General features: G+C 34.5%; 1 long non-coding RNA gene across 1 annotated transcript; it reads left to right on the top strand.

The window, feature by feature from the left end:
• Nucleotides 1–9,490: 9,490 nt before the first annotated feature.
• Nucleotides 9,491–10,163, top strand: LOC148690444 (uncharacterized). The gene is made up of 2 exons (XR_015957233.1): nt 9,491–9,819; nt 9,932–10,163. It is a non-coding gene; the product is annotated as an uncharacterized LOC148690444 (long non-coding RNA).
• Nucleotides 10,164–10,616: the final 453 nt, after the last annotated feature.

Raw genomic sequence — 10,616 nt, 5'->3', positions numbered from 1 at the left:
GAGAGATTAATATATATATATATATATATATATATATATATATATATATATATATATATATATTAGAAAGGGTAATAACACACTGTTAAGGTAGAGTCTCTATCACTTCACAATTTAAAGTTAATTTTCGTATCAAAATTATAAAATATTACGTTAAAAATAGTGACATAGTCAGAAATTTTATTATTGGGGTCAATCTAAAGTGAAAAAAAAAAAAAAAATTTACCAAAGCTTATATAATAACACAAAATCATAGTTTGAAAACTCATTGAAGATGATTTTAAATGTATTACGTATAAGAACACGCTATGTGTTACCATGCATGCAGGAGAAGAAGTGCACCGCTGCTATAAATTCTAAATTCTCACTTTTTCAATGTCACAAATGTGAAAATATCAAATGCCCCAAATTGGTCCCAATTTGACATTCAATTAATTTTGGTCTACAGAAGAGCAAGATGGTCTTCCATGAAAGAGACCTTTTCCCAACTAGTTTTGAACTTTTGATCTATGAGTCGGTTTAACTGCTCACACTCACAAGTCTTCATATATGACTATAGAGGTATTTGGTGAATTTGGTATACTGAAATTTTGGGAGAGGTTTCAAGAGTTTTTTGCTTTATACAAAGTGAAATTGGGAAAAAGTGCATTCGTATTAAGATTTCGAGAACATGGTGAATGGTGTTAATTATTTATGAACCATGCCTCTAATGAGTTTTTTTTATTTTGTAATATCCACTCGACTAATTATATTGTCTCTCAGTTGAACTTTTTTTTAGGAGATGGTCATCTGTTTTCTTGTATCTTACGTCTTTTTCTAACGTCACAAAGGATGTTTATTTGCTTTACCATCATTTTACAACAGCTTCAATGTAAAGATGTAAAATTAAGGATCTAAATAGACATTTCACTTTATTTTGAAACGAAAACTGATCTTTTTTGTAATATTAAGAAATCGAACTCTAAATCTATAAATAAAAAATTTAAAAAAAATCAATCCTCTATCTCTCTATCACTTAACTCTTTACCCTATTCTCACCAACCCTAATCCTAAGAGATTTTTCAGTGTATTAATAATACAGTTAGGTACATCAAGTGTCATAATACAAATAGTTGAAAATTTAAAGAAAAAAAAAATTTAACCACTTATATTATAAAAATTTGTGCATCCAGCCGTGCTTCTTTTTTTTTTTTTCTTTTTTACGAATAAAACGAACCATTTGGAAGTCTTAGGGAATGGGCTTTTGAGGATGAGCCCCAGTCAATCTTCCAAAGAATTAAATTTAAACAAATCATTTAAAAAAAGCAATTGGGGAATTTACTTGCTGACTTCCTCTATCTATCTGTGTGCAAAGTTCATTGTTTATATGGATCCTTTTGTTTTAGGAATTTTATGGATCTACCAAAATATAAACTTTGGCTCGCGCCTGATTTGCCGGACACTTAGGCTAGCCATTCGGTATTTTGTACTAAACAATCTTATTATTTCACCCTCCCCACCGCACTTGCATCACTTCTCACTACCTCCCACTCGTTTAATAATTCAAAACTAATGAAATACTTAAATAACACATATTAAAAGTCAGCAAATATGTTAAGAATTGTTGATTTTATAAAATTATGTTTCTTCGGACAAATATTTACATGTCATTGATAAGACGGGTTTTTTCTTTTGTAAATATGTATCTTACCCTAGTCGTAATTTCTGAATTTTGTGGAGAAAGGAACAGCACATCACATGTGTTATCTATAGTATATTTATGCAATCAAAATGCTTTTGGTCGTGGACTAAAAAATTGGCTCAGTTGAAGACAGATTTTCAACTGTAATTTGTCTAGTACCATCCAAAGAAAGAGGATTATCTTTGGATCTATTTGTGAGGATTTTAAGGATTTCTAGATTCTAGTCGTTCATCGTATATCGTGCGACCAGTTTTCGTCAGATATTATTTATGTTTAATTTTAAATTAAAAAAATAAAATAACTTTTTACTGTACGATGCACTATGAATGACTAAGATGTGAGAATCTCTAGGATCCCCACAATTTGAATCCGGATGGGATTAAATTCCTATTCAAAAGCTAAAAGACATATATTGCTTTAAGATAGATTTACTAGCCACGAAGAATCATAATCACAATTGTAAAAGAAAGGGAAATGATAATTTATTTATTTTTAAATTTCACTTCTTTTTTTTTTGAAATTTTAATCATCTAATCAAATAAATTATAAACGAAAAACAATAATAGTACTAGGCGGCAAACGAGTGAAGAAGAATACTACTAGACCGTAGTACTAAGTGACCAACGAAAACAATAGTAAAATCACGTAGAAGTGTGTGAAAAATTAAAAACGGTTTGGTTTATCATTCTTTTAAAATAAAATAGATAGGTAGACATGAATCTAACAAAGTTGGACACCATGCGATCAATGCTATGCATTAAAGTTCAAACTTTTATTTCTTTAATTTAGATAAAATCAGCGTAATTATCTTACCATTTGTTGACAGCGGGAAAAAAGATAAATTCTTACCAAGATAAATAAACACAAAATAAAGTTGGAGAAAATAAATAAATGGGTGAGGGCTTGTTTGACAGGGTAATGGTACACTTTTGGGGGCTTGTGAATGATTTGGGTCAGAGAATCAGGCAAATGGAATCCTCTCACCTACACAAACGGGGCAATCCTTCTGCTCTCTCTCCTCCCTCTGTAGAAGAATCCAACTTCCACTACCAAAATCTGATTCCACTCAACCACTAAGACTTCACCGCACTGACGTGGCACCCTGCAATTAGTTGCAGTCGTGTACCTGATCACACTAGATTGGAAGCCCTGAAATAAATTATACCAAAGAGCTGGACTTTTTTATAATTATTCATGGATCCTTTTGACAAATATTGAAGGGCAGACGGGGGACACATGCAAATATTCGTAAGATAATATCCTGTAGGCAATTTAGGAAAGGGACTGGGCCAGTGCGGGCAGGTGGTAAGTGGGACCCAGTTGCCGCGTTTATCTGTGTCGGTGGGACTGGAGCGGTGAGGTGGCGGGTGGAGGTGGGTTGGTGAGATGGGTGCGCGTCGCAGATGATTGCAGCTCGGATTCGCAAGTGTGAACGGTAGTTGTCCGTTAGTGGTGGCGGTGGAGAGTAGACACGAGGAATTGAATAGGGTGGCTAGCTGGACTCCACGGCCCACGAGCCACGCGGTTAAAAAAGAGGTGGGGGCCAATAAACAATAAGCAGTAAATGGAAAGAAAATGCGATCCGGTGAACTAGTTCCATGGTTAGTGTTTTTAGGTTTGTTGATCCTAAAAACTATCAAGCCTACGTGGTGCGTAGATCGAATAATTAATAAGTTAATTACGTCATTCAGTTGTATGCTGGGTGTGCCAACTCGTCGGCCGAGCTCGACCGAGGAGTGAAATATGTTAATGTGGCGTTAGGCACTATTGACTTCCTGATCTTGCGACTGCAAACGAGGGAGGAACACGTCTCGGCCTTTGGGTTCTAGAGCCTGAAGACAAGGTTACTAGTTCTGCGAAGTTCAATGTCAAATTCGGCTTTCAGTGTGCCGAATGTAGTAATCTGTAACACCTCACTTCGGCGAGAAGGATAATGAGATGACCTCTGACAATAAAGATTCGAAAATCCTTCTTGACCAAGACTTGAATAGATAACCAGTCGCCTTCAATGCAGTACTGTTTATCCAAACTAAAGGTGCTCCGCGGTCAGCTGATTCTACGACAACAATGTTGTTTATCCAAATTGAAGATGTCACCGGTTGCTTTCACAGTGATGTTTATTCAAACTGAAGATGTGTTGGCGGAAAAAGAAAATAAAAATCTCAAGGTTGTTAAGAGGTTTCGCGTAGAGCGAGGGTTTGCGCATGACAATTTGTGTGTTTGAGAGGCTTAGAATGATGGACTCCTTCTTATTTATAGCAGCCAATCTCGTCATGGTCGAACCAGAACTATACTCGGATTAGGATTCTTTATCCTAATCTAACCAAGTCTCGGCCAATCCTACCTCCATTAGGACTCTGAACCACACTCTTTATCCGGCCACATTTACTTCTCAAATCTGAGCATCCTCATTCCATTGAGACTCCTTATTATACTAAGACTCGACTCATTCGCTCTTACCCAAATCAATCCTTCTTGCAATAGGACTCGACCAACCTAACTGGACGGCTTATGACTACTGGACGGCCCATAGTATTTTTTGGAAGAACTTTGGACCGAACATAAACCTAAGCTCGGCCCAATAATATTATTTTGGGCCCAAACAAGGTTATTATTTGATTGTATGGTAGTAGAATTTAGTTTGTAATGTTTCTCATTTTTTAAAAAATGAAATTAAATAAATATGATATCAATCGACGTGGTGAAATTCTAGTTTTTACTAAGGTGGTATGTGTAGCTTGAGGAAACGAGTGGAGAATAACTAATATAACATGGGTACACTGCCAAAAAAGTTTTATTATGCTTTGCTTATTTACTGAATGACTAAAACGACTACTCATGACATCTTCATTAGTAGTATTTGCACACATAGTTATTGAAAGGTAAACATGTTGTTGATTTGTTAGATTTGTATTGTATGGATTTGCAGTGCTTATCATTGATGGTCAATGATCTCCGTTTTTACAGCTTCTACCCATAGTCGAGATTTTTTTTTTTTTTTTTGTTCTACTTACAGATTTCAATGCTATATATTGTTGTATGAGTTTTGGCTTGGTCCTCCTATTTATATTTATTATTAATAAAATTTGTAAAGAGGAGACGAGTGGATATATTTCCTTCAATGAATGAGTCGTTATCTTACACACGACCATTAACTAAGAGCTAGTTTTACCTAAACTTTCTTTATTTTTATAAAAAAAAAAAAATGGACGTGGTGAAACATTTTTGAGTTTTTTTTTACACTCCTAGTCCTTGCAAAAGACTTATGAAACAAAATTATATCTAGCCTTTTGATTGGCATTTATTTATTTATTTGTTTTTTAATTTTTAACATTGAGAGCTTCTTTGATAAGAATGTAGAGTTACTCAAGTTTTGGGAAGGGCCTAGCTAAACCTGACGAAAGTGTATTTTGGTTCCAAAAAGACTTGAAATGACTTTTACAAGAAGAATTAGGACTCGTTTGGATGTGCTTTTAAAATGACTGAAAGCGCTCTTAGAGAAAATGTTCTTGGGTTCCAAAAGCACTATAAGTGCTTTCTACAATAAGCACCAGTTATGTGCTTTTGCCATGAAATGAAGTACTTTAAGTGCCTTTCTAGGATTTATTAGCATTTTTACTACGGATTGTTTCAAAAAAGATTTTCACCAAAAGTGTTTTCAGTCATTTTAAAAGCACATCCAAACGAGCATTTAGTTATGAGCTTTTTGCGAGAAGCATTTCTAGTGTTTTTTTTATTTTTTATTTTTTATTTTTTTTTATAAAGATTCACTTGTATTTTATTGAGGATTGATTGTAAAAACACTTTAACCAAAACGTTTTTAATTATTTTAAAAGCACTTCCAACCGAAGTTGTATAATAATAGTATCACTATCAATGTACAAATAAATCGTTTCAAACTACTCAAATGTGTCAAAAACAAGCATTATAATTTGTATCCTTCATTTATATGGTGTGATATTGACATGTAGACTGATAGCCTAGGCCCAAGTGGATACTTAGTGTCAAAAATATTATTCTTATCACATTTTTCATACAACATCTGTACTTTTTTTTTTTTTTTGAATAAAGACGAGACCTACGTATGTTTGTGGATCCTACTTTTATCATAAATATGATACAAATGTAGTATAAAAAATATGATAAATGTAGCATTACTCGTTAATTTATTCATTTATTAGTGAACAAGGAGAAATCTTTATATAGACGGAACAAAGTATAGGTCATGATCAAGCTAAGTTAAAATTTTGGTTTCCTTTTACCATCCAATTACCAATTTAGGACAAGTATTGTCTGCCTTCCCACTTTTGGTGCCCTCCTGTTTGTGTGGTCATGGTTAAGTTACGTCAATATTTTATATTACTATTCATTTTTGTCTTATTATCTTTATAAAAAAATTAAAAAAAATATTAACGTGACTTAACCGTGACCATACAAAACAAGAGGGCACGGAAGAATACCGAAAGTGGGAGGGCACACAATCCTTATCCACCAATTTATAGTATTAACCCGCATCCACGGCACCAGTCCATTCTCGAACCCTACATATACACTGTTCCACACGTTTAGCACAGCGGATGTCATGACTCAGTAATTATGACGCAATTAAGAAAAAAATGGAGAAAGTAGGAGGATAATATAAGCTGGCCACTTTCCACCATGGTCTCTCAATCCTCAATCGTAAATTCCTTATGGATCATGGCATGGCAGAAATATTGGGACCCTTGTCGTTGTCCCATTTAAAAATTTCAGAGCTGAGACTGAGAACACCATCTGCATGCTTTGGCTCCGCACCAAGATCTCAAGTCTCAACTATTTCACCCTACGAGGCTGCGCCCTGCCAAGGTGGGGTTGTTCTGTCGCCACTCAAATTCCTCATGAATTCTTACCACTATTTTTTGGATATAGATATATGCCTAAATTAATTTGGGAGGTTTTCATGAATCCGGATTCGCATCTTGTTTGTGAGGATTCCAAAAATTCATGAATTGTGTTCGTTTATCATATATTGTGCGATCAGAAATCATTTTAAATATTTATATTTAAAATTAAATACAAACATCATTTGTCAAAAACTGATCGCACAATGTACGATAAACGAATACGATTCACAAATATCCAGGATTCTCATCAAAGGAAAAGAAATTTCTGATCGATTCGACATGAGGAATATTAAATTTTCTTTTTGAACATTGAAATATAATTACCATTTTGACTAACAGTTAATCTCTTGTTATAAGCAAAAGTACAAGGAATGAAATTTCTTTTAGATCCCTCCCCTTTTTTTTTTTTTGGTCGAACGATAGATTTATTAGATTAGAAAATCAACGAGTTTGAACCTACACATAGTGCAAGGACAACACTTCTTTTCACCATTAGAGCGCATGAATGTTTTTTCCCTTAATTTTTTTCTCCATAAATAATGAGGAGAATTCAATATAGACACTTTTTTCTTTCTCAAAAAAAAAAAAAAAATATATATATATATATATAGACACTTTTTCAATATCAATTAGATAAATATTGACAAAATTTTAGAGTCAGTCCAGCAACTCAACATTAATCAGTATCAATCAAATAAATATTGCCAAAATTTTGGGTTTGAGGATTTGATTTGAGTTTGTGCTTGAGAGTCCTATTTAAATTCATGGTCTCAATTCGAGAACATGTTTGGATTTTTTCAATTAGCAGTCCCAATTTGAATTCAATCGAGCTCATAAAGTGTGGTAAGTTTTCATATTATGGGTCAACATGCTCTTCCTCTAAAACAAGAGGAATACTTGGCTCCTCAAAAGATGAGGAGGAATTCCTCATCAAAACACTTTATGGCAGATTAAAGAACTTCATATTTGTGATCAAAATCATGCCTAATACCAAGTGTTTTGTATAAATCATTTTAGCAAAAAATCAATTAAAATTAAGGTTGTTTAGTTAAATAATTGTAGCAAATAAATAGTCAGTTCGTAATACTTTTACTGATTCTGATCAATTGTTTTCATACAATTCGATGACTAAATAGTATCATATTTTATTGATTTTTGCAGAGATAATCTTAATATGGTTACTGCAATATTTAAGGATTCCGACCATAATCAGAAGAGTTCTGAAAAACCGGCCATGAAGTGTTTCGCTCCTCATCTTTAATGAGCCAAGTTGAACTCCCAAAACAATGCAATTAATAGAAGACATGTCATAGAAATTTTTTCGGTATGCTCATAATACGGACAAATACGGAATATATTTTTATACAAGTGGAGGAATACTCTAACCTTACTCATAGTAAAACGAATACATTGATTGTGTAATGCAAAAAAGGGACACTAACACTACCTTAACCACTTTCAATATTAAACACGCATTACACTAGTGTATAATTTTGCCAAGTAATAAATGCGTTTGAAATACAAAAGTCCCCTTCCCAGATGAATGATTACCCATTGTTTTTCTTCTTAAATGAAGATCCATCTTTTCCTACCAAAACGATAAAAAATGAAAAGAAAAAACAACCAGAAGCGTAAATCTTGTAGACTTGTATGCGTAGTGGGTCATAATATAATGGATTTCACGTACAGGTTTATGGTTAAGTACCAACCCTAAGTAGATCTTACTTATAGTGGATCTTGATCCCCGGTTTGACTCTAAGGATTTTAATTAATTAGTGTCATTGGGAAAGAATAATAATAATAATAATTAATTGGAAGTGTTTAGGTCAAAACGTTTCACATGAGGTCTCGGTGTGTTTCCACCTTTGCAAATCATCAACCATTTGACTTAGCATAAAAGGGAAATACTAAGGGGCTCTCTCAAAAATGAGATTTTTATGAACTCTTCGTAATTTTATGTTTTTGGTGTGAGATAGTGGAGAGTTTATAAAAAATCTCACTATGAAAAAATTTGCTTAGTATTTCTCTAATCGAAAAAATAATCAGCCCCAACAGGAACATCAATGTAATTACATTAGTTGTATATAAACTAATAATGTTTGTAATGTGTTTCCATTATATATTTGTATATACAGTAATGCTAAATTTTTTTTCTTAAAAGTAAGACTCTCCATGGACCATCTCATGTTCTTTGTACAATATTTTATAATTATGAGAATTAACGTAAAACTGTGAGATGACAAAAAATCTATAATCAGTTTCTCTATGAGAAAGTGTCCTTTACATTTCTCTTATATATTAGAGGAATGATTAATTGGTGAGGGCAGCTGCTGCTGCTGCGTACGTTGATGTCAAAGAGGCCAACGAAATAGCTTAAAACGCGTTTTTGTGGAATTTATGAGTGTTGTTTGTCATTTGTTAAAAGATAATTATTGTGTTAATAAATAATGTTAATCATGGAGGCCCTCCACTTGGGAGGCTTTTCTGGGTCTTATGATCTTATCAACCCGGATTTGGATCCTCGCTGGATCTCTTTTATGAGGATTTTAGGGACCAATGAATACGGAGCGTTGATAAAAAATCGAGCGATCACAAATTTTTTATTTTTTTATTTTTCATGCAAAACGATGATGCTTTACTTTTAAAAATATAAAAAGTATTTAATTAAGACCCCATAATTTTTTATCAACGATCGATGTTCGTTGATCCCTAGGATTCCCAAGAAAGGGATCTGGCGAGGATCCAAATCCTTATCAACCCATCTGTATAGCACTCGCATGTCAGCCACGACAGCCACAGGGTTTAGTATATAATGGTATATTTTTTGTTTTGTCAAAGCATCTCCAAAGAAGATATCAAAATGTTCAAATCAATAATAACGGTAATAAAAGATAGCAGCAATGTTTTCCAAACGAGAAGTCAAATCTGACGCAACATGACATAGAATAACATCTTTACCTCTTACTTTCAAATTTGACAGCTGCTTCAAACGTTTTTTAATTAATTATTCAACCTTTTTTTATTAATTTTTTATTGTTTTCTTCTCTCCTCCATTTTTTCTTTCCTCCTTCCTTCGTCCGTTTTTGCATCTCAGGTTCTTTGAGCACAGTACTTTGTATCCTCATCTCAGGTTGTCATTCCTCCTTCCTTCGTCCATGTTTTTGCATTTGCAAGCCCTCATCGCATTTTCCTCTCCGGTAATCTCTGTACGGTGCTTTTCAATAAAGGGCTGCGAATCGCTGGCTGAGGCTCGAGGTAAGCGCATATCTACCTCTGAGACTTGATCTTTTCCTTTCGTTTTGAGCCAGATCAGCTTGATTTTGTTGGTTGGGCCTTTAATCTGGCGTTGTATTGTATTAATGTGTAGATTTATCCACTGTGTTCAGGTGGCGGCTGTGATGGTGTTGGTCTCATATTTTGGTGTCGGTGTTTTAGGGTTAGTGCTGATTTGGGGCTTGTTGTAACTTTTGTTAGATTATTTAACATCTCTTTTGTTTTGGAGATGTTCTTACGAGTTATTAATTTTTGTGTTGCCTGGTTGGAACTCCTATATATGCTCGATGATCTTTTGCGTTTTGTGACACGTATTGTTGTTATTTTGTCTAATTTTATTTATTAATAAAAAAATAATATATCAACGATTGCCTTAATTTTATATGCGCAAACAAACACGCGACGGCTATAATTTAACATCCAAATGGCTTTGACCCCTCGACTTGTCTTTCACATGTTTCGTACAAATCCCAACACCTCACCTCACTCCGATTTCTATACTTCGATACAAACTCCCATGACCCTCCTAAGAGCAGCTCCACCGGGAGCTTTTGCTCTGGGGACATGCCCGTGAACAGGGCTAGAGAGCCCGACTGATTTGGTCCAGTGTGTGGTAGCCCGAGGGAAAGGCCTGGCACGAGTTGCCAACCCGAGAGCCCGAAGTGGGTGTGACGTTAGGGCGACGTCAGTCGCTTTTTTATTTTTTTCCGTCAGGCGCGTGGCCTTCAAGCGCACGTGGGTGCGCGTTAGGAGACATAAATTCAGAAATGGGGCCCATG

Source organism: Pyrus communis, chromosome 15, assembly GCF_041283825.1.
Source record: "Pyrus communis isolate YQ-2024b chromosome 15, ASM4128382v1, whole genome shotgun sequence".
NCBI classification, from domain to species: domain Eukaryota; kingdom Viridiplantae; phylum Streptophyta; class Magnoliopsida; order Rosales; family Rosaceae; genus Pyrus; species Pyrus communis.
This window is presented reverse-complemented; position numbering and strand designations above follow the sequence as displayed.